Source organism: Symphalangus syndactylus, chromosome 3 (genome assembly GCF_028878055.3).
Source record: "Symphalangus syndactylus isolate Jambi chromosome 3, NHGRI_mSymSyn1-v2.1_pri, whole genome shotgun sequence".
Taxonomy (NCBI): domain Eukaryota; kingdom Metazoa; phylum Chordata; class Mammalia; order Primates; family Hylobatidae; genus Symphalangus; species Symphalangus syndactylus.
Window position 1 is genome coordinate 98,601,302 of NC_072425.2, and position 23,053 is coordinate 98,624,354.

The following is a 23,053-nucleotide window of genomic DNA, read 5'->3' on the forward strand; positions in this document are numbered from 1 at the left end:
AAGCAGGCACATATTGCATGCTGGCAGGAGAGAGTGAGTGAGTTAACAAGAGCAGGAAAACTGCTTTATAAAATCATCAGATCTCATAAGAACTCACTCACAATCACAAGAACAGCATGGGGTAAATCACCCTCATGATCTAATCACCTCCCTCCCACGACGCGTGGGGATTATAGTTAGAGATGAGATTTGGGTAGGGATACAGAGCCAAACTGTATCACTTTTGCATCACCACTTCATCACTGCTCACCACCCCCTACTCACCCACTATTTGGTAGGGGAAATTATTAGATCAGATTTCCAAGCCAGGCAGAGTTTCTTTATAGGTCTCTTAACCAATGAGGACTTAGTCTTCCCTAGCCATCCAAACCAGTAAGTGGGAGGCAGTGATACTAGATAGCCCTTCATCAGGGAAACATTAGCAACCTCATTTGTTCCTCTTATTTAAGCCACATTCTTCAAACCATCAATAAAAGAAATGATATTTTCATCTTCATCTGCTTGACTTATGTAACTATTTCTCAAATAGTTCTACACTCAAGCAGAGAATAAGGGTGTTATTTATTAGCCTACTCAAATTCTTATACATTGTAATTGTCCTGGTACTTAAATTATTTTAAATATCAAAATGGGAACATTCACACTTATGTATTTGCTCTTGGAATATCCTTTGGTTTCTAAATGCTGTTTTAGAACTTTATCTTTCCAGAAAAAATGAAGGTCAACTAAACATACTTTCAGAACTTTTATAAAATTCCCTTGTTATATTTCTGGCATGAAACAAAGTCACTATTTCATGAGTATTATACTTATGTTGGGAAGGAAACATTATATATAAATTAAAGTTTTTAATTAATTTAAATTCTTTTTAGATTTTTAAATCATCAGGAGGCCCATCCCATCCCACTGGATAGTTAGAAAACCCAGCCTTGTTAGTTGAACATTGTCTTCTTTTTGGACTGTAACAACTGCCCTACCCAGCTCCATATGTGGGGAATTCCCTACTCCATGAATCTTGATGAGAGGCGGAGCCTCTCATTACTACCCCCTCTGGGAAGTAAAATTTTTTTCCAATTTTTTTTTTTTTTTGCAGCTGCATCACATGACCTAGATTCTTCTAATAAGATGCACCCACACTAGCCTGGGCTTGGAAGCTGGGATGCAAAGAAGCAGGGGGTGTACAGAATCCACTCTGTCAACATTGGCCATAAGGGCAGTGGTTGCATCCATTTTTCAAAGGCGGCAACAACTGAAAGAGTTCTAGCATTGTCTCTATTGTCTAGCGTTGAGCTCTGGGGCACTTCCAAGGGCAATACACATTCTCAGTAGTGCTGCCTTAATGGACAAGTTCTGCAGAATGATTTGTACTTTTGCTCTGCCTATATAGCCTCCAAGTCCAGTTTTCTAGCAGTCCCAGAGATTGTGAACCATGAAACAGTCTTTTAAAATCTCATTTCTGCTTAAATTAACCAAACGTTCTATTGCTTGAAGGTAAGAATCTTGATGAATACCTTGTTCAATAACACTATCTCAACTTCTGCCAGTATGGATACCCTCCTATCAGTTTAACACAACACTAATAAAGCCCACACATCTACAGCCATCTGATCTTCAACAAACTCAACAAAAACAAGCAATGGGGAAAAGGCTTCCTATTCAATAAATGATGCTGAGATAACTGGCTAACCATATGCAGCAGAATGAAATTGGATCCCTATCTATCACTCCTATCGCTATCTACAAAAATTAACTCAAGATGGACTAAAGACTTAAATGTAAGTCTTCAAACTATAAAAATTCTAGAAGAAAACTAAGGTAATAGACTTCTGAATATCAGCCTTGACAAATAATTTATGACTAAGTCCGCAAAAGCAATTGCAACAAAAACAAAGGTTAAGTTAAAGAGCATCTGCACAGCAAAAGAAACTATCTGAAGAATAAATAAACAACCTACAGAACAGGGGAAAATATTTGCAAACTATCCATCTGACAGAGTTCTAATATCCAGAATCTATAAGGAATTTAAACAAATCAGCAAGAAAAAAGCAAATAACTCTGTTAAAATGTGGGCAAAGGATATGAACAGAGACTTCTCAAAAGAAGATGTACAGAAATACAAATCAAAATCACAGTGAGATACCATCTCACACTGGTCAGAATAGTTTTTGTTAAAATGTCAAAAAATAACAGATGTCAGCAAGGCTACAGAGAAAAAGGGACACTTATACACTGCTGGTGAGGATGTAAATTAGACCAACCACTGTGGAGAGCAGTTTGGAGATTTACCCAGCAATTCCATTACTAGGTATATACTTAAAGGAGAATAAATCGTTCTATCAAAAAGATACAGGCACTTGTATGTTCACCACAGCACTATCCAAAATAGCAATGACATGGAATCAACCCAGGTGTCCATCAATGGTTTAAAGAAAATGTGGTTCATATACACCACAGAATGTTACACAGCCATGAAAAAGAACAAAATCAAGTCCTTAGCTGCAACATGGACACAGCTGGAGGCCGTTATCCTAAGCAAACAACACAGGAACAGAAAACCAAATACTGCAAGTTCTCACTTATGAGTGTGAGGTAAACAGTAGGTAAACATGGACGTAAAGATGGAAACAATAGACACTATGGGCTAATAGAGGTGGGAGAGAGGGCTGAAAAACTACCTGTTGGGTACTATGCTCACTACTTGAGTGACATGTCCATTCATACCCCCAACCTCGGCATCACATAATACATCCTTAAAACAAACCTGCACATATACCCCGATTTTAAAATAAAAACTAAAAAAGAAAAACAAGGCTTTTTAGGTAAGTCCTCAGTCTTTCATGGTTCTGCCCTCCTTCTTTTTACTTCCACAAAATGTATCTAGCTCTCCATAGTCCAACAGAACAGCTATTAATCCTAAGTGGCTATTGAGCACTTGAAATGTGGCTATTCTGAATTGAGATGTGCTGTAAGTGTGAAATGCTGGCTGAATTTCAAAGATTTAGTATGGAAAAAAAAAAGAATGTGGAATATCTCCTTAATCATGTTTCATATTAATTACATGTTGAAATGATATTTTGGAAATAGTGGGTTAAACGAAAATTAAAATTAATTTCCCTTTTCTTTTTGCTTTAATGCAGCTACTAGAAAATTAAAAATTACACATATGGCTTATATTATACTTCTATTGGAAAAACATGAGGGAACATGTGGTCATACATTTATATATTATATTACATTATTATTCTGTTAATAATCCAACTACCTAGTTCTTAAAAAAAATTCTTACTTTCCACAATATAATTTTATAACTAGATCATTTTTTATTACCAATGGAAGGGAAAGGAGCTAATGGCTATTAAGTGCATATTTGCCAGGCACCATGCTATGTAATTCATCTAATCCTCATTATCTCACTGAAGGAAATATTAAAATGAGGAGATGTAAATGAGGAGATATACTAAGAAGTTAGGTAGCTTTCCCAAGGTAATATATCTATTACATGGCAAGACCAGGCCAGGAACATAGATTAGTTTATCTTCCAAGAACTCGTTTCCCATTACCCTGTGTGGTGACACCTCTTTCCCTCTGGCCCTCAACCCATTAGCTATTCAGAGGAAAGCTTCCAAAATAAATTGACAACCCATGGAGCAACAAAAACTCTTTGTTTTAATCTGTGTATCACATTCCCCTATTTTTCTTTCAGAAAATTATGGCCTTTTCTATAAATTATTTTATGGTTTACTGTTTCGGACCGTCCCAATTCCATAACTAATGGGAACTTAAACTTACTCGAATGAGATATTCTTAGCCAATACAATTTCTGAACTGAAAGCAACTCTCTAGTACATCTTCATCTGAGGTCTAGCTCCTCAGCTCCAAGTGAACTTAGACCTATTTTAAAACATAGATATGTTTAACTCTGTATTTTAATCAACTAATTAGTTGGTCCATTTGGGACCCTTTGAACCAGTATAGGCAATGACTTTATTTTTATTTCAAGAATATATGCCGGTGGTCAAATAATTTTCCATATGTAAGTGGTAGTGTAAGAGATATATATTTTTTTCTTCTATTTTTTAAGTTCAGTGGTATATGTGCAGGAAGTGCAGTGTGTTACATAGTTAAATGTGTGCTATGGTGGTTTGCTGCACAGATCATCCCATCACCTAGGTATTCAGCCCCGCAGCAATTAGGTATTCTTCCCCATGCTCTCCCACCCCCAACCCTCACCAACAGGCCACAATATGTGTAGCTATCCCTACGTGTCCATGTGTTCTCATTGTTCAGCTTCCACTTATAAACGAGAATATGCAGTATTTAGTTTTCTGTTCCTGTGTTAGTTTGCTGAGAATAACAGCTTCCAGCTTCATCCATGCCTGGGGAAAAGACATGATCTCGTTCCTTTTTATGGCTGCATAGTATTCCATAGTATGTATGTATATATATGTATATATGTATATATGTGAATATATGTCTATATGTGTATATATGTATATATGTATATATGTGAATATATGTATATATATGTATATATGTATATATGTATGTATATATACATACATACTATGGAATACTATGCAGCCATAAAAAGCCATATACATATATACATATATATACATATGTATACATATATACATACATATATACATATATACATATATACATATATACATACATATATACATGTATAGACATGTGTGTACATATACATGTATACATATATACATACATATATACATATATACACACATATATACATATATACATATATACACATATACATACATATATACATATATACATATATACATACATATATACATATATACATACATATATACATATATATACATACATATATACATATATATACACACTGTGGAACATTTTCTTTATCCAGCCCATCATTGATGGGTATTTGGGTTGATTCCATGTTTGCTATTGTAAATAATACTGCAGTGAACATATGCATGTATGTATCTTTATAAAAGAAGGATTTATAATCTTTTGACTATATACCCAGTAATGGGATTGCTGGGTCAAATGGTATTTCTGCCTCTTGGTCTTTAAGGAATTGCCACACTGTCATTCACAATGGTCAAACTAATTTATACTTAGGAGATATATTTTTAATTTCTGATATGTTGAAATTTCTGGAACATATTGATAATTTATGAGACCATCTGGAAAGATTTCTTTTTAGTAAATAAAATATCCAGAGCAAATAAAACCATAAAAGTCCAGGAAAAAAATTAATACTACTATTTACAGTTGCAAAATAAACAAAATAGGTTTGTTAATTTAGCTTTCATAACAGATTTTCTCCCCAAATCTGGTTCTTCATAGCCTCTGAACTTTTGCCAAATTCAGATTAATCTGTTCCATATACATATTTATCCAAAACAGTATTAGCCTTGTTATTCATTCTGTGGTGACTAGAGAAGCAATAGTGAGAGAGACCTGTAGAATCAAGGTCTTTGTTGAAATGTTCTTTTAACAAAAATCTTCACAACCTGAGTGCCATAACCCATATATCCCAGGAAGTTGAGAGAACTAGGGTCTGAGAAAGGTAGAAGTGGTGTCACAGCACATCTTTTGTCATAATAAAATTGAGGGTATTCAATTCTTCTAAGTAGCTTCATTTGAATACTTTAAAAAATAAACTAGATGCTATCTAAAGGGCTCTAAAATATGCTCAAAGGAGAGACATAAGAAACATATATCCTAAAGAAGTGTGCAGACAGTGAGGTTGAGAATAAGAGACACTCTGACTTGAAGTGCAGGAAAGATTGCCATGAATTGAAATGATCTGACGAGGTTAAGAGGCCTTCGACAGGGATAGGCATTGAGAAGTGAACCTCAGAAGTGAAAATTAGAGGCAAGGAAGAGAATAGCGTTTTACAAGACAGCTAAAGTTGGTTGGAGTACAATGCAAAATAAATGAAAGGAAAATCAGATCAAACATCTGTGCCTTAGTTCATGTTGCAAAATATCTTGAATGCCAGGCTGAAGACTCTGGATATTATCCTATCTGCTATGAAGTAATATTAAATAATTTTATGCAAAATGATGAGAATATACTGGTTTGATAAGATTCTGAGCTAATGAAATCAAAGGGAGGAAAAGAGGATATAAAATAGATAATAAACAAGCACTAGCAAAATGGTGGCTCTAGTTGAGAATTAAGGATGAGGGTTGAATCCGAATTGGAATGAAGGTACCAGGCCTGGAAATTTAGAAGGACTTCAGTATGAATAAAAATACAATTAATATGGATATTGCAAGAGAAAGCCAATTTGAAAGAATAAAATGCTAAATTCCATTGCTAAGTTGATAATAGTATTAACAAGACATCAAGACTGTGTAAAGGGTTGTGGAGTTTGAGTTTTCTGATTTGCTAACTTTACCACATGTATTAAGGCATTAGAGCAGTATGGACAGTCAAAATCCTTGAAAAGTTGCTTATTATTTATTGGAACTATTTATTACCTTGAATCACTGCCTGATTTTAGCTTAAATAACTTACTATGAAGTGATTATTCAGAGGTGATCACAAATATTCCAACTGGGCAAATGAAAATATGCCAAAGAGACTACTACTAAAGGCGTTTATCCTTAGCAGATACGCATTTTTATTTTTATAATAAAACACCTGAACTAGTTGTTTCATTTTGTTCTCATTTATTGGAATGCATCCTTTGATTAGACATAATATAATTTCTTGCAATCGGTATGATTCACCTTGATCTTGACTTTTTAAAAATGTAATCAGCAGTTCTCCAAAACTCCCTTCTTATTCCATGTTATTTTTATATAGTGTACCCAAACATAGAAACTGAGTGAACCAACAGCACATTGACTGGTGCAGAATTTGTTGGTTCCTTTAAAATAATTTATACATTTAACCAAAATTATTGTTATGAGAAAAACCTGGGCCAGGTGCGGTGGCTCACACCTGTAATCCCAGCACTTTCAGAGACTGAGGTGGGTGGATCACCTGAGATCAGGAGTTTGAGACCAGCCTGGCCAGCATGGCGAAACCCCATCTCTAACACAAACACAAAAATTTGTCCAGCATGGTGGCAGGCCCTATAATCCCAGCTACTCAGGAGGCTGAGGCAGGAGAATCGCTTAAACCTGGGAGGCAGAGGTAGCAGTGAGCCAAGATCACACCACTGCACTCTAGCCTGGGCAACAAGAATGAAACTATATCTCAAAAAAAAAAAGAAAAAGAAAAAGAAAAACCTGGGACTATAAAAATCCCCCTACCCCCACAAGCTGGGAAAGAGCCAAGAGACCAAAGAATGACTCAGACAATTCCAGCTTGACCAGATGAGTTTATTAGGACTTACATATAGGGTTGCTAATGGCAGCAGGACAGCTCTGGAGATCCACCTTTTCTCTAAGCTACCTTTAAGCTAATTTACTGGCTCTTTGCCTACTGTGTATGTGTAATGAGACTGTTTTCCTTGGCATGTTCCCAGCTATGCCCCAGGATGTTTGGGTTCTCAGGCACATCCACTCTTTGACTAGGCATCATGGCCTTGGCTCACTGCCTAGTCTTCATTAAGTAACCTGGTGGGAGACCTGTCACACTACAATTGTTGAGTTCTCTCTAAATTATTTTAAACACGTAATCCTCCAATAAAAAATACATAAGGACTTGTTTTTTAAGGATGCATTTGGGAGGATTGGTTTTATTTGACGACATACTCAAAAGTAATCACTTACAACAGATTGAAGTATATTTATCTTTTTTTTTCTGTTTTGCTGTTTGTTATCTAAAATTGCCTACTAAGTTCATTGTTCTTTTTATTTTTTTTAGAGATGAAGTATCACTATATTGCCCAGGCTGGTCTCGAACTCCTGGCCTCAAGTGATCCTCCCACCTCAACCTCCCAAGTAGCTGGCATGAGCCACCCTGCCCACCAAAGTCATTCTTCTAAATTAAACAAGTTTGAACATAGAGATTTGGGAATTTTAAGAGCATCATAACTGGATTAATGCTTGATAATTCCTTATAGTACATTATAATAGACAAGAAAATTACTTATTTTTCTAACACATCTCTAGACCACAAGTACAATAGAGACACTACAAACTTTATTCTAGCTTGATTCACTTGGAAAAATACAAGTGCATAAAAGAGTTCTAAGACAAATGGACTGCTATTACTACAGCTAGCAGCTATTAGTATTATTTATAATTACTACCCCCTTCTAAAAGGATTTCCTTGCCAAAGAAATCATAAAGGCTACCGATTTCAACTTGTAAGGAGATGGATTTGTGGATATTATGTCTCCTTTTGTCACATCTTTTTATTTTATCCAGCAAAGTAGAGAGAAAAGCTAAACTGGGCAGAACAAATAGAACCTATTTGACTTGTATGACAGAAAATTCCCCCAGGTGGAAGCATCAAAGAGCTATAATAAATTTTGATTTAGAGAAATATAATATTTCATGATAGAAAATATTTCATTTCCCTAAACTGCTGTATTGCACATGTCTATAAGAGAAGAACAAGAAACATGAAATTTTATTGATTGATAAAAACAGGACTGATAGTTAGGATTTGGGGGGAAAAAGGGGAGCAGGCTAATTTGGGAAATGAAGATAAGGCTATAAATTGTGGGATGATATTAGTACCTACAGTATGGGGGTTTTGGAGGATTAAAAGAGACAATGTATATGAGGTGCCTGTCAGCATCCATGTGGCACTGTATTCCAACACCCTTCCTAACATGCTACCTACTATCACCACTACCAGTGTTACTTCCATCACTACTAATATATCTCAAGCAATTTATTAATCAGAAGTATCTACGTTGCATTTAAATGACTTTCATTATATTAGACGTTACCATTCAATTAGAAATCATGCTTTTTTTCCTACCCATATTCACACTTGAATTTAATTTAATATAAATCAGGATTACTGGTTTAATCATCATAAACTTATTTGATAATTTTTAATAGACAAAGTCCAGCTTTAATTAGCCAATTTCTCACTCTAAACATTCAATTTTCATCTTTTGAAACAATCGATATTTAATCCCAGAAAGAGTCCCCAGATTGTTTAATGGAGATATGCTGGAGGCAAGGAGGCGATCATCAGGTCACACCCCAATGTAAGCGGGGTTTCAGAAATACTTGTCAGCCAGCCAAGGAGGGGCCACACTGGAGAAGAATGGAATGTTGGTGGAATGCATAAGTTATAAGGTTACTGAAGTTAACCAGGAATAAAATTAAGGATATGTCCAGTTTTGCAAATAATAAATGAAATAAAAAAATAGAATACCTAATTTAGGTAGAAATGAACTTTTATCAGCCCTAATTACCCAAAACAAAGCTGGGAACCTATGCTAGGAAAAAATGGCCACAATGCACAGACACAGAAAGTGGCCCTCAGCCCTTACTCAGAGTCTATCGATTTCCATTTTGCATACAAATCATGCAATCCATCCCGGGTTGTAAGAAAAATGGTTCAAGAAGAAGGAGAATTTTTAAAAAACACATGAAAGCAGTAAACTATTCTAAAAGCAACAGTCTAATGCCTTTGTGGTGGGGAAAATATATCTTGCAGCATAGAGATACCTCCAGGGAACATCTTAAGCTGGCATCATCATAAAGATGAGTTTGTTATTTTACAACTCGACAAGAGGGAGAAAATGATTTCTGCTAAATTTCTGAGTGTTAAGGAGAGTCAACAGCAAGAAGGGGCTAATTTACAAGAGGGCAGCAGAATAGATGCAGAGAGAAGGCGGCCAAGTATTACAAAGGACCGTCAGAAATAGGAAGGGCCACATAAGTGTGTAGCCTTGGGAGGGGGCAGAGAGAGAAGCACAGGACCTGAGAGTTGAGGCAATGCCATGGAACCCCATGAGAATACAGTAATACCTTCTTCATTGGATTGTTGTAAGGATTAAATGATTTATCTGAAGTTGTATTCATTGTTGGTTGCTGTGTAACAAATTGCCCCACAAGTTAGTGGTTGAAAAAAGCAAACATTTATCATCTCAGAGTTACTAAATCCAGCCAACACTCCAGGGGGTAGAACTACACAAGGCATGAATTACACAAGGTGGAGGTCATGGGGGCCATCTTAAAGGATGCTGACTACAATTGTATGTAGCAAAGTGCCAGCACATAAGGGCTCAATATATGCTAGCTCCTATAACTATTATCATTTGGAAAATTCACAAACAACTATTTATTGTCCCTGAATAAATGAGGTATTACTGTGCTCAAGGTTCAAATCATGTTCTAAAGAATAAATAAAATGAGATATACCCAATGATGAAACTCAAGCCACCAAATATTAATCCAGCAAATTATATCTAAACAAACAATATTAGAAATAATTTGTATTGGGAAAGGAGGGACAGTCAGAAGCAAAGGGCAATGGAGACCATTAGCATCACCTCCTTCCTATGAAGATTTGCAAAAGTGGCCCCCTCGTGCTGGTGTGATTCCATCCTGCATGACTGTTCTCTGGAGCAGTAGTCATTATCTCTGTCCACCTTTTCACCCGCCTAAGTCCTTGCCACCACCCCAATGGAAGATTTGACATGAACCCCCTAAAGCCCCAGAACTACCTTTTTGGTTATGAGCTAAACACTGACAAAGTTTGTCACTTTAATGTGAATAATGATGAAAAAACTACAGTTATCTTTAAGAATAGTCAGTTTAGGGGCTGATGCATAGAATGAATTGCACGTTGCTGAAGCAGAGGCAATGAATTATAAAGGCGGTCCAATTGAAATAACACTGGCACTTTGAAAATGTCTGTACAGCCAATGGTTTCCCTTAGGGACTTTGAAATACCACCACCCGTGGTCTCATGGTTGAAGTGTGGTTCAGGGCCAGGGCATATTAATGGACAGCACTTAGTAGCTGTGGAGGAAGAGGCAGAGTGAGAAGATGAAGAGGAGGAGAATATGAAGCTCTTAAGTATACCTGGAAAGTGATCTGCCCCTAGAAATGGTAGTGAGGTTCCACAGAAAAAAAGTAAAACATGCTGCTGATGAAGATGATAATAATAGAGATGATGAAGATGAAGATGATGATTTTAATTATGAAGAAACTGAAAAAATATCTCCAGTGAAGAAATCCATATGATTTACTCCAGCCAAAAATGCAAAACATCAAACCAGAAGGAAAAAGACTCAACACCATCAACACCAAGATCAGAAGGTCAAGAATCATTCAAAAAAAAGGGAAAAAAAAACTTCTAAAACACCAAAAGGACCTTGTTCTGTGGAAGAAGACATTAGAGCAAAAATGCAAATAACTGTAGAAAAAGGGACTTCTCTTCCCAAAGTGGAAGCCAAATTTATCAATCATGTGAAGGACTGCTTCTGGATGACCGACCAGGAAGCTGTTCAAGGTCTCTGGCAGTAGATGAAGTCTCTTCAAGGAAGATAGTTTAAACGGGTTGTTAAAAATTTTATCTTATTTCATTTCTGTAACAGTTGATATCTGGCTGTCCTTTTCATAATGCAGAGTGAGAACTTTCCCTACTGTGTTGATAAATGTTGTCTAGCTTCCATTGCCAAAAATGTGTTGTCCAAAATGTCGGTTTTTAAAGATGAAACTCCAGCCTTTGCATGGTTTTAAGCATATATGGAATGTTATCATAGGACATAGTAGTAGCGGTGGTCAGACATGGAAATGATGGGAAGACAAAAATATACATGTGAAATGAGCTCAGAATTTTAACAACATAAATAAATAAAAACTAAAAAGTGGCCCTTTCTCACCATGACCACCAGATTCTTCCACTCTGTAGCTGCAAACCCCTGCATTAAATAGTGCTCTGCTATCTCTGCTTTATGGTGGATCAAATGGTGTATGTGGAAAAGAAAATAAGCATCTATTACTTCAAAAACTGGTGGAATTATTGGACAACAACTTTTGTAACTCAAATCAAATTTCCATCAAATTATATGAATACAAGCTGCAGGAGAAAAGGAGAGAGGAATTAGGAGAATTTGATGGGGCAAATTCTGAAATAAAATAGCTATCTCTCTCATCTTTGCCAATGAAATATTAAAGATGTCAAAAGTGGATCATTACCACTGCTATCAACATGAACAGCCCTCAGAAGGGAGCAACCTTGGATGCTGCGGCCACCCTAAAACTGACAAGCTCAAATCCATTACGCTGTAAATGTATCTTCGTCCCCAACCCACCCACCAGCAAAGTGTCCTAAGACAGCTGCTAATTTAAAGACAGAATTAATTATAAGCGACTCAGTGACAGATGCTCTGCATTTGGACTCCAACTGAAAAAGCCTCTGTGTTCTGGGCATGATGCTGGTGCTCTACTCTAAAGATTCCACCGCAGCGGAGGCCACATTACTTGGTGGGTGGCTTGCTTGCCACCTGTTTGGGCAAACCACTGTGACTTAGCCTAGTTTTTTGATTTCCCCAGCTTGCCGTTCCTTTTGCTGGTCTTCTCCCTCTTTCCCTGTAGCTAAAGCACAGTCTTATTTGTCACCACCCGTCAAGACACACAGGAAAAAGGGGATCCATACCAGATAATTTTTCCTGCATTCCTTTCTCTAGAAGCCAAACAAGGTATTCTTCAGACAAAGAAAGCACCGACCATGCACAGAGAGTCCTTTGCCTCTTTGGGATTAGTCACAGCCTCAAAAGCGACGAGCTATCGTGTCAATCCATGCTCCTAGCTCCCCATAAACTTCCTCATTCCTAATGCTAGAGAAGACACCTAGAATGTTTTCATGTTTATTTTAAAAGTAACACATTTGCATTTTAGAAAAGCTAGACATACAGAATATTTTTAAGAAGAAAATAGTCAGAATACATTTTCCATTCTGCTCAATGAATTCTTTTTAAAGAGTTCTCCATGCCCTATATTTGATAGAAGTCCTCAGTATATATGATGCACAGAGAAAAAGGAACAATTTTACCTTAAGTTTATACCTTATATGCCTGGAATAAATGATGGCCACTAATATTTTTATATTTTTCATTTTGTTTAACACATATTTTTGAGTTCACTCTAACATATTTTAAACCCTGAATGCCACGGTCATACAAAATAGCTAATTTTATAAATTATTTTTCTTTATAAAAATTAAGCCTCACCTATTGATACCTTTGGAGAATGTCTCAGTCAGTTTGGGCTGCTATGCCAAAGTATCATACGCTGGGTGGCTTATGAACAACACAAATTTATTTCTCATATTTCTGGAGGCTACAAGTCCAGGATCAGGATGCCAGCATGATTGGATACTGGTGAGGGCCACCTTCCAAGGTGCAGACTGCTGTCTTTAATCGTATGGCAGAAAGAGGGTGAGAGAGCTCTCTAGAGTCTCTTTTATAAAAGCATTCATCCCATTTAGAAGAGGTCCATCCTTATTACATAATTACCTCCCAAAGTTTCTGTCTCCTAATACCTTCACATTAGGAGTTCAGATTTCAGCCTATAAATTTGGAGGGGGAGGGTACATAAACATTCAGTCCGTCGCAGAGAGTATTGCAGTGCTTGGAAATTGCTGCTTTCCTTTTAATCTACTTTTAGATGAACTCGTCTCTACAAATGTTACTCCTATCCCACGTTTTATCTGCCAAACTTCCAGAACGCTTCCAACTCTCTTCCATAGATTCTACTTCTCAGCCTGCCATTTTTATTTTGTGTAAACATTATGTTTAACAATCATGACTTGCATAATATAATCATAAGTAAAATTTATTTCTATATCTTAAAATCCACTCTAATAGGCTAGATCTTTCTTGATATCCTTGATGTTTCTGGTACTTCTAGGGTAATAAAAATATCCATAATTCATTCAAGTCTCATGACAGTCTCAGTAATTATTTAGTCCTGTGCAATGGTCAAAATTCAGTCTTGCATTAAATTTAGAACAGATATCTCCTTTCAAACTTTTGTATCATGATTTTGTATCTCACTTTGAAATATGTTATCAATTTTCTCAGCGCTTCAACTAAAGCTTCCATGATGACGTCCTTTTCAAATGTTTCCCTTCCTCTTCTTATGCCCATAACCTTTAGAGGGTCCACTAGAATTCCCCAATGTTAGTCATTAGTATAATTTATAGCACCTGCTCTCTCTGTCAAGTGAAAAGTAAACCAAATCAGAAAAACAACATTGACTTAATATTTGTTTTATCTTCTACTTACCACCAAGAATCATCTACTTTCTCCAAATGGTGTCAACAAAGAGCCTAAATTCCATCTGAAGGGTCCTCGTTGAAACCCAGGGAAGACAATTTTGTTTCAGTGAAGCCCCATCAACTTTCCTTTTAGATTATCAAGGAGGACCTGCCTACTTGCCTTCTGATTCCTCATCCCTCAGTATTCCTGACCTACTGCTCTGTAAATTACTCCCACCAGGTCAGACATCCCATCCTAATTTCTCAACACTCCTCTCCCAACCCTAATACCCCTTCTGTTAATGTATCCCCCTGCTGAGCTGCCAACCCACCGCTTTATCCATCGTACTTGTCCTCATCAATCCCATGGCGCCATAACCCACTACTCTTCCATAAATGAAATCTCATCCTAATCTGCATCCTAATGTGTGAAAACTCTTATCTACCCCAATTTTTTGTTCACAAAGTAACATAAATTAAACAATGCATTCACATCATTTATTCCTTACCGGCCTAATAAAGTTTCCCTTCCTCTGACCCTTTTGACTCAGAGACTAGTGAGTGAGAGCCAAGCATCTCTGTCCTTCTCCATGGCTTAGTTGGGTGACTAGTGCACCCAATCCACATGGAACAATTACAGGTCACTCATGTCATACCCATGCTCTGAGTCACTGCTGCCCATGTGTTATCTATCCCATATCCACAGAATCTAGTCTCTGTCTTCATGAAGCCCAATCTTAAGTTGCTTTTTTTGCTTTTTTTTTTTTTTTTTTTGAGACTGAGTCACTAGTCTAGTGTCGCCCAGGCTGGAGTGCAGTGGCATGATCTTGGCTCACTGCAACCTGCCTCCCAGATTCAAGCAATTCTCTTGCCTCAGCCTCCTGAGTAGCTGGGACTACAGGTGCCCGCCACCATGCCCAGCTAATTTTTGTATCTTTTTTTGTTTTTGTAGTAGAGACGAGGTTTCACTATGTTAGCCAAGCTGGTCTCAAACTCCTGACCTCGTGATCCACCCACCTCAGCCTCCCAAAGTGCTGGGATTACAGGCGTGAGCCACTGCACCGGCCAAGTTGCTTGTCTTCTAAATGTAAGCTTATCTTCTAAATTTTCTCCACTGCTTCTCAAAGCCAGAGACATGGGAATTATCCTGATGATCAGGAAGATCTGATTCATCATCTATCCTACCACATCATCATCATTTTTGTTCTGCTAAAACACAATTCTTTTTACATAACTCTTTGGTCAACTGCCTTTAATGGCTTCTCCTACCTACAAGAATAGATGCCAGTTCAGATTTGAGCTCCTTCGCTGTAGAGATTTAGCCCTACTCTACCAAAGATAGGGTTGCCAGACTTAGCAAATAAAAACAGAAGACTTTATCTGGCAACCTTGACTGAAGAGTAACCAACTGCAACAGTAAAACCATACTACTTTCAAACCATACAAATGCCATAATTACTATTCAAAATCCTAAACAATCAGTACAGCAAGGATACTGAACAATCAGGGTGGATGAAGATGGTCAACAAGTGAGAGGCTGAACCAATGCATCCTCGTAACATCGCAGCTATGAGTACATCCCAACTCATGCTACCTTCCACAAAAGGAATGCCCATTATCCTCTCCTTTATCCCTTCAGATATTTCCCGTCTTCCAAAGACTTCTTAATTTTAATTTTCTCTATAAAAACCTTTCTTAAATAACTAAATTAGTGTGAGTTTGGAATCGAAGATCAAGTTTATAGTTCCTTCAACTGAATTTCTCTAGCTAGTACTGCCTATGCAACTTACCTTGCAAGATGCTGCCTATTAGAAGACAACTCTCCATGGGTCTTTTGCATTTCTCCATATCTTATGAGTAGAACTATTGACTGCCCTTTGTTCAAGGCTGTCTTTTCAAGGATGTTTATACAGCAAACAGCCCTAGAAGATATAGTGTCTCTTTCCAGGCCAAAGGGCAGGCATGCTTACTGCCTATTACAAAAAATTCAGGTTCCCTACACATGGTGTTCTCTTCTGTAGCAAAATCCAGAAAGTGAGCTGGCATTTATCTGGCCTCCTGCATCACTTCTGTGGAACTCAGAGGCAAGGGGAACTGACTTAAATATGCTAACACTCATGTAGCATGCTGTTCCGTAAGTAAGAAAATCTGAGCTGTCTTGTGTCTTCTGCCAGGATATGCGAAACTGTGACAAGCCTACTTGTAAGTTTACAAATAAGGTAAAATATAAAACCCTTCACAGTTCTTGACACTGCCATGCTACTTCAATGTTTCACACATGTAAATCTAATAGCCCCAACTAGATTATGCTTCATTAATCCTACCTTTCATTCAGTGCTTAGTTTTGCAGAGTGACAGCTCTACAAAAATCTCATTGAATAATACTTCAACATGTTTTGAGAAACAAAACAAAAAGAAAGGAAAGAGGTTATCTTTCATGTTTATGAAAGCCTATGATCAAGGAAAGAAGGCTTCTTGAGAAATTAGGTAATGTCTGAAAGTTAAGAATAAGGCTAAACTCAGAGGGCTAGAGAAAGATCCAAAGTGAAAGAATCACTGAGAACCCATCTCTAGATCTGATTTCTGAATCTGCCTAATCTGAAAGCAGCCTGCATCATTATCATCTTCACCACCTCCAACAAATTACTTACTTCTCTAGTGTGCCTACTTGGTCTTAAGAAGGATGTAACTGTCATGGTGACAGCACAGTTGAACTTCAGGAATTAGAAAAGCAGCAACACTGAGCTTCTCTAAGCCTTGAACTGAGCCAGGTGGGCCAGAGTTAACAGCCATCTGGCTGTGGGCCTCCAAACAGCTGTGGGCCGTTCGGGCATGAGCAAGAAGCCCGCATAATGAGTCTATGCTGGAGATAGGGTGAAGCACAGCTGTCTAGAAGGTCGCACACTAGAGCATTGTGCCACACAAGAAGTTCAACATTCACAGGAAAAAAAAAATTGTGTTTAATATCCCACTTAGAATGACCTCTAGCTACCTGTATTTATTTAGAAAGTGGAATTTATAGCACTGTTCACCCCAGAAGCTCTGGAAAGAGTGTTTCTATAGTTACTGAATTGACCTCTCCAGCATTCCACAGGTGATCTGCAGTAAAATACATAACCTCAGTCATTTAAGAAAAAACACCAATGGAATGACACTTGATTCATAAGTGGCAAAGTCCAAATTTGACAAATCAAAACTGTTCTTGACCAGAAACTTTAAATTCCAAATGTCAAGTGAACTAATTTGAACTAAATGTCAAATTTTTTTCTAGCCTTCTCCTTCCCTGACTTTTTTAATTTCACATGACAATTTTGGATGTCGTCATGCTGAGTCTCATCACCCATCAGAACATTTAAATTAAAGACATCTGACAGGCAGATTTGACTTATGAATTCATTTTCATAATGTTCAAATATCCACATCAAGGCTCTGTATCTGACAAGTGGGCTTTTTTGTAATAAGCATATTATAAGCCAGCAGGAGTCATCTCGCTAGTTACATTTTCATGCAAGAAATAGATATTAGGAGATTCCTAGGTCAGTGCAATCAACTGCAATTTAAACATTTTTAAAGGACTTATCACCTTTTAGAAATGGACTATCATGACTTCCAAATGGGACCAGAAATGGCAGAAAAGAAAAGCATTGTATCATGATATTTTTCCTATATCTTTAAGCCCTTCATCTTAAAACTTATAACTGAAATATGAAAGGTGATTAAAATAACAGGTTTATAAAATATGTATTCTACAGGGATTTTTTTTCTCTTCCCTTCAACAAGTCCTGCAACTGAAAATCAGCAAAGTTTTATCTTGCTCGCTTCATTCCCAACCTCAGGCAAATTCTCAACCCCAAGCTCCTCTTTTGCTGCCGATACTCCACAGCTTACCGCAAGTGGATTCTCCAGGTCTCTGTGCTTCCTCTCCAGTCCTCTATCCCAGACTTCCAGGGTGTAGTCACACCCTATGATTAATAATTCCATGGTATGGGGTAAACATCAAGCATTTTGCACATTATTCTTCTGAGTCCAAAAAAATGTACCTCATCATAAGCTTCCTAAGAAGGATTTCATTAATACCAGAAGGTTTTTCTAATTGTCACCTAACTTAGTCCCTGGACATAACATGTGCTCAATCAGTGGCTTTTTAACTGAACTAATTATGACAATTTTCAGCAGATCAAGAGCAAAGATATTGTGGTTCACAAACATTTTACAACACAGGCACAGGGCCTGATAGACACTGACTGATCAATTCTGCAGGGAGAGAGAGAGAAAGAGACCATACGTAATATTTTACTCAATAATTGTACAAGCAAATTTGAGCCATTTTATCTTCATGAGAAATTCTTCAGATCAAATAACAGAATCATGATAATAACCATAAAATAATACAATTTTAGGCACTTTCAATGCACCATATATTATCATCATCATGTTATATACATTGCTTCTGTGCTGGGCTATACCACATGTATTAGTCAGGTTATGTGAGTTAATGCTACAAATACAGCCCTGAAATCTCAGACACTTCAATCAAACAGCACAGACTTATTTCTGGCCAGTAGGGGCCAGCTGGGGCTGACAGAGCACCATGTCAACCCTTGATTCCACAATTCCCAAGTCAGGAGAAAGGATGTGACAATGACAACTAGTACACAGGTTTGTAAAGTCTTCGGTCTAAAAAAGACACACAGCACTTCAAAAATCCCTTCAAACCTCAAAAATCACTCAAAAAGTTGAGCATATGATGGAACCTAGGAAGTTCTTTAAATAAAGCTCTTAAAATGACAAAGAATTAATTTAAAGTAACTGGACTGTCCGATAGCAAATACAATACATTAAAATTGCAATGGTAGCAAAATGTATCACACATTTTCTATGTACCAGGTATCATTCTGACGTTTAACAGGTACTAGCTCATTTAATCCTCAGGATAGCCTTTTAAGGTAGGTACGAATACTATCTCCATTTGACTGACAAGGTAACTGAGGAACCAAGAGGTTGAATAAATTGCCCAAGGGCACACAGCTGTTAAGTAGTAAACACGAGATTGGAAACAGACATTCTGGCTACAACATCTGTACACTTAACCTCTGTCAATCTAAACCATTGCAATATATGTGAAGACTTTGTTGGTTAAATCTCAGTATGAATAAATATACACAACAATCTACAACTATACAATTCCTGTCTAGTTTTAGTTTCCAGTTCTTTCAGTAATGTGTGCCTTGACAAAAATGTTCCTGGCCTATCTTGTCTTTTCTATTTTGTCTGTTATTCTTGGTAAGTTCCTGTGGGGCAGAGATCACGCTAACATCCAGCAACATAACAGCAACATAATTAATGTTTAATAAATATTTGTGGAGCAAATGAATAAAATTCAAGTTTTCCATTTCTTCTGACTTATCAATATGACTCATAACATCTAAACTAGAAGGTGCTTTTATTAATTTTTTAATGTTAAAACATATTTTAAAAACCTTTGAGTTCCTGGTCTGCAAAGTTCAAACACAGTCATTATCAATTGTTAATTTCTGTCAACGTACTCTCAAAATTCTGGCCATGTATTTTGCCCAAGAAATAGCATGTTGGTATCAATTGCACAAATATTCTTCTGATCTCCCCCATGCTGTTTAACCATTTGGTACCATGTCCTGTAGCCTGCATGAGCACCCTCCAGCATCCTGAGCAGAAGGCTCTCCCTGAGTGCACAGGAAGAAATTCGGTTGCCTATTATACACAAATTCCCCATCGCCCCTCATGTCTTCCTCACTGTCCAGAATCCAGACTTGGAGATAATAGATCAGAGAAATCTGATACCAAGCATAAGATTCAAAAAACTCACCATTTTATGTAGAAATGTACACTGAAAATTCTTTTTTCCTTTGATGTATTGATCACTGACTGCAACAAAATAAGCAGAAGTGAGACATAAGGAGAGAATAATGGAGAAAAAACGAGACTGCAAAATAGACTACTATACTAAAGACTGTAGTCCATATTGGAAGAGACCATGTCATGATTGCCTCTCTGGCTGTTATATAAAGTACCTAGTTTCCTATATGAACTTTGCTTTACATACTAATAGGACGTTCTTAAAGCATTTGAAATAAGCCACAGGCCTAGGAGAGTATTCCTTGAACTGCCCTCCATTGATTTGCTTTTCCTGAAATGCTTATATATCCTTGATGTTAAATGGGTTCTTTGATCAAATAGACTAGAAAAAAAATGGATCCAGGGTAATTACATCAGTTTCTTTGTTCAGACTGCTCAGATACTTTTCAATGCATACAATTGTATAAATAGAAACCTCTAAGGTATGTTCATTATATTTTCCCATCTTTGTGCACCACCATGATGAAATAGCCTATGCTTTTGAACATCTATACTTCTATAGAAAATGTATCTTTGTAGAATCATACTTGACAAGTAAAGTCTTTCTTTCAAATCCATGGCTGATGACTTAAATGTTCCCAAAGCCCTTATAGTTGAGGATCCATGTGTCAAATAAGCATGGCATTTTAACTCAGTCCCTCTAAGCACACACTGTGTACACACACACACACACAAATCAGTAAACTTTATCTTGTTTGGAGAATTAGTCATTCAGTATTTTGCAGTTCCTTACTTGGGAGGATCTTTCGGTGGGTTGGGGGCTCACCTTTCACCTAATTAATGCACCAAGAGTTACTAACTGGACAATTGGCTGTGTAAGATTCCACAGTGTGCTTAAAACTCATGCTGTCTTTCAGCACCTTTCTTTCCCTTTGATTATTTCAGACAGAGAGCTAAATTCAACTTCTACAGTTACCACTTACTTCGTAAGTTGTGCAACTTATTTAACCTTTGTTAGTCCCCATTTCCTCACCTATAAACTGAGAGTAGTAATATTTCTCCTGCAGAGTACTCCTGAGATTAAATGAGAACATTTGTAATACAGAACTAATACAACTCATTAACAGGAAGGACTCCACAGCTGCTACTTCCCTTTATTCTACCACTTCATCCTCACCTCCCTTCTACCTCACCATCTAATATCTCTAAATATTTTAGTAAAAATAAAATATTCCAAAGCATACTTTGTATTCTAAATCAATTTCTAAATTGTCTATCTAACTGGTATAGTGAAGTTCTCTTAAGAGGCGTGAAATTAGAAGGGAAAACCAATGATACAATCGTGCTATGGTCGGGTATACTTATCCAGTCATCTCTATTCTAATCCTTCCAGCCATATCAAAAGATGCAACATTTCTACCACTGAAAGTGTTGCAGAAAAGCCTATAAAAAGACTTTTAATGTGAAATTTGAAAAAAGAAGGTTTAATTTTGTTGACTTATGTGTTCATCACTTTCTCAAAGAAAATCTGTAGCTGATTAATTTTGTGTTAGATATTCCTTGTCATAATATTAAACTTTCTTTCAATCGTGAAATTTGGATTAAACTATTTAAGCTAATGCATGTAATTGTGGGCATGATAAATAAGGAAAATAAAGCTTTATCCTTGTTGTAATTATGGAAAATTAAAGCACAAAAAAAGTGCATGCTTCAGTTTTCAGATCTCATTCAGGCTGTGTCCCCATATCTAAAAAAAATCTGAATCAGGATTAAAATTCTGGCCCACCTGCTTCAACTCAACAAATCAGACATTTCTCTAACCCCAACATAGAAAAATAAATCATAGATTTCTTTATAATTTCTCCCTTGCTTTGTGATATATTACAATTTCAGAAAACCCTATCTCATTCTCCATTAGAAAAACAATTTTCTTTTTAAAAAGCATCATTGCTCCCTAAATTATAATTTAAAAAATAATTAATATTCTCCCTTCTTAAGCAGTAAAAAATATGTTGTTTTCAACAAATTTAGGCAATATGCAATGCTTTAGAATCTTTAGAATTGGGATTTTTCATCAAATTATGCCTGAGAGAAAAAAATGATTTCCACTTTGGGATTTACCCAGTGTCATAATCTAAATGTTTATTCCAGAGGAAGCTTATAATTCTGCCTATATCGGGTTGTTCTAGTCATCATGTTAATTTTACCACTGACACTGCTCATACTAGGAGTACCCCCTAGGATTTCCACACTGAGTAGCAGCAACCTTCTTTCCTTTTCCTGGTCAGAATCAATCACCCTAGCCAAATATTGTAATCCCTCTCCTCGTTACCCGAAGCAGCATGAAATGGGCAGGTGACAGCATCTACTTCTAATTAAATAAATCAATTGGTATCTCTAGAAGCATTGCCCCACTTCAAGCTATACTCAGAAACCAGTATAAAAGTAAAAATTTTGTGAGTCAGTTAAAATGTGAAAGCAGCTATGTCTTTGATATTAGATCCACGAATTTCAGTTATGTAAGAAGCAGCACCATATGTCGGTAGTTGATTCAGAATGTGTGTTGTATAGTATAAGAAAGGATTTTATCCTACATGGCATCCTACCGTTTTGAGTACTCCAGTTGATTTTGGGTGATAGAGTATGTAATAATGCCAGCAAATCTCATGGCAGCAACCCAGCTCCTTACTTCTTTCACTCTAACCTGAGTTCCTTAGGAAGAAACAATGTTGTATAGAATGTGATGCTCTAAACTATATTCGGTAATTCCTTAGAAGAGTTCGTGGGGAGAAGGAGGTGTGGTGGGTGTGGTGCTGGCAAGAGCTTGATACAGGAGAAAAACCCACCTGAACCCGGAATATATATCTATCCCAATTAGGGCAAACTGCTGCCTTCTCCAAGATGGAAGGCTTCCAATAAAATCAGACTGTTATAAGGTAAATGCCAGGACCCTCCTTGGTTAGTATCAAATCAGGGACTTAGGGACTTAGTGTTGGACCCTCTAATCACAGGAGGGCACTAAATGATTTTGGTAGTCAGGTTCCTAGTTACAGTAAGAAAAAGTACATGTTGTTGGGCTCA

The 23,053-nt window shown here is 37.0% G+C and overlaps 1 long non-coding RNA gene and 1 pseudogene across 2 annotated transcripts in view; one reads left to right on the plus strand and one right to left on the minus strand.

Annotated features, from left to right (window-relative positions):
- LOC134736317 (uncharacterized) overlaps positions 1 to 23,053 on the minus strand; it is a 157,672-nt gene that overhangs the window by 124,303 nt on the left and 10,316 nt on the right. The gene's annotated exons all lie outside the window — the stretch shown is intronic.
- LOC129478549 (nucleophosmin-like) lies at positions 9,088 to 11,424 on the plus strand (annotated as a pseudogene).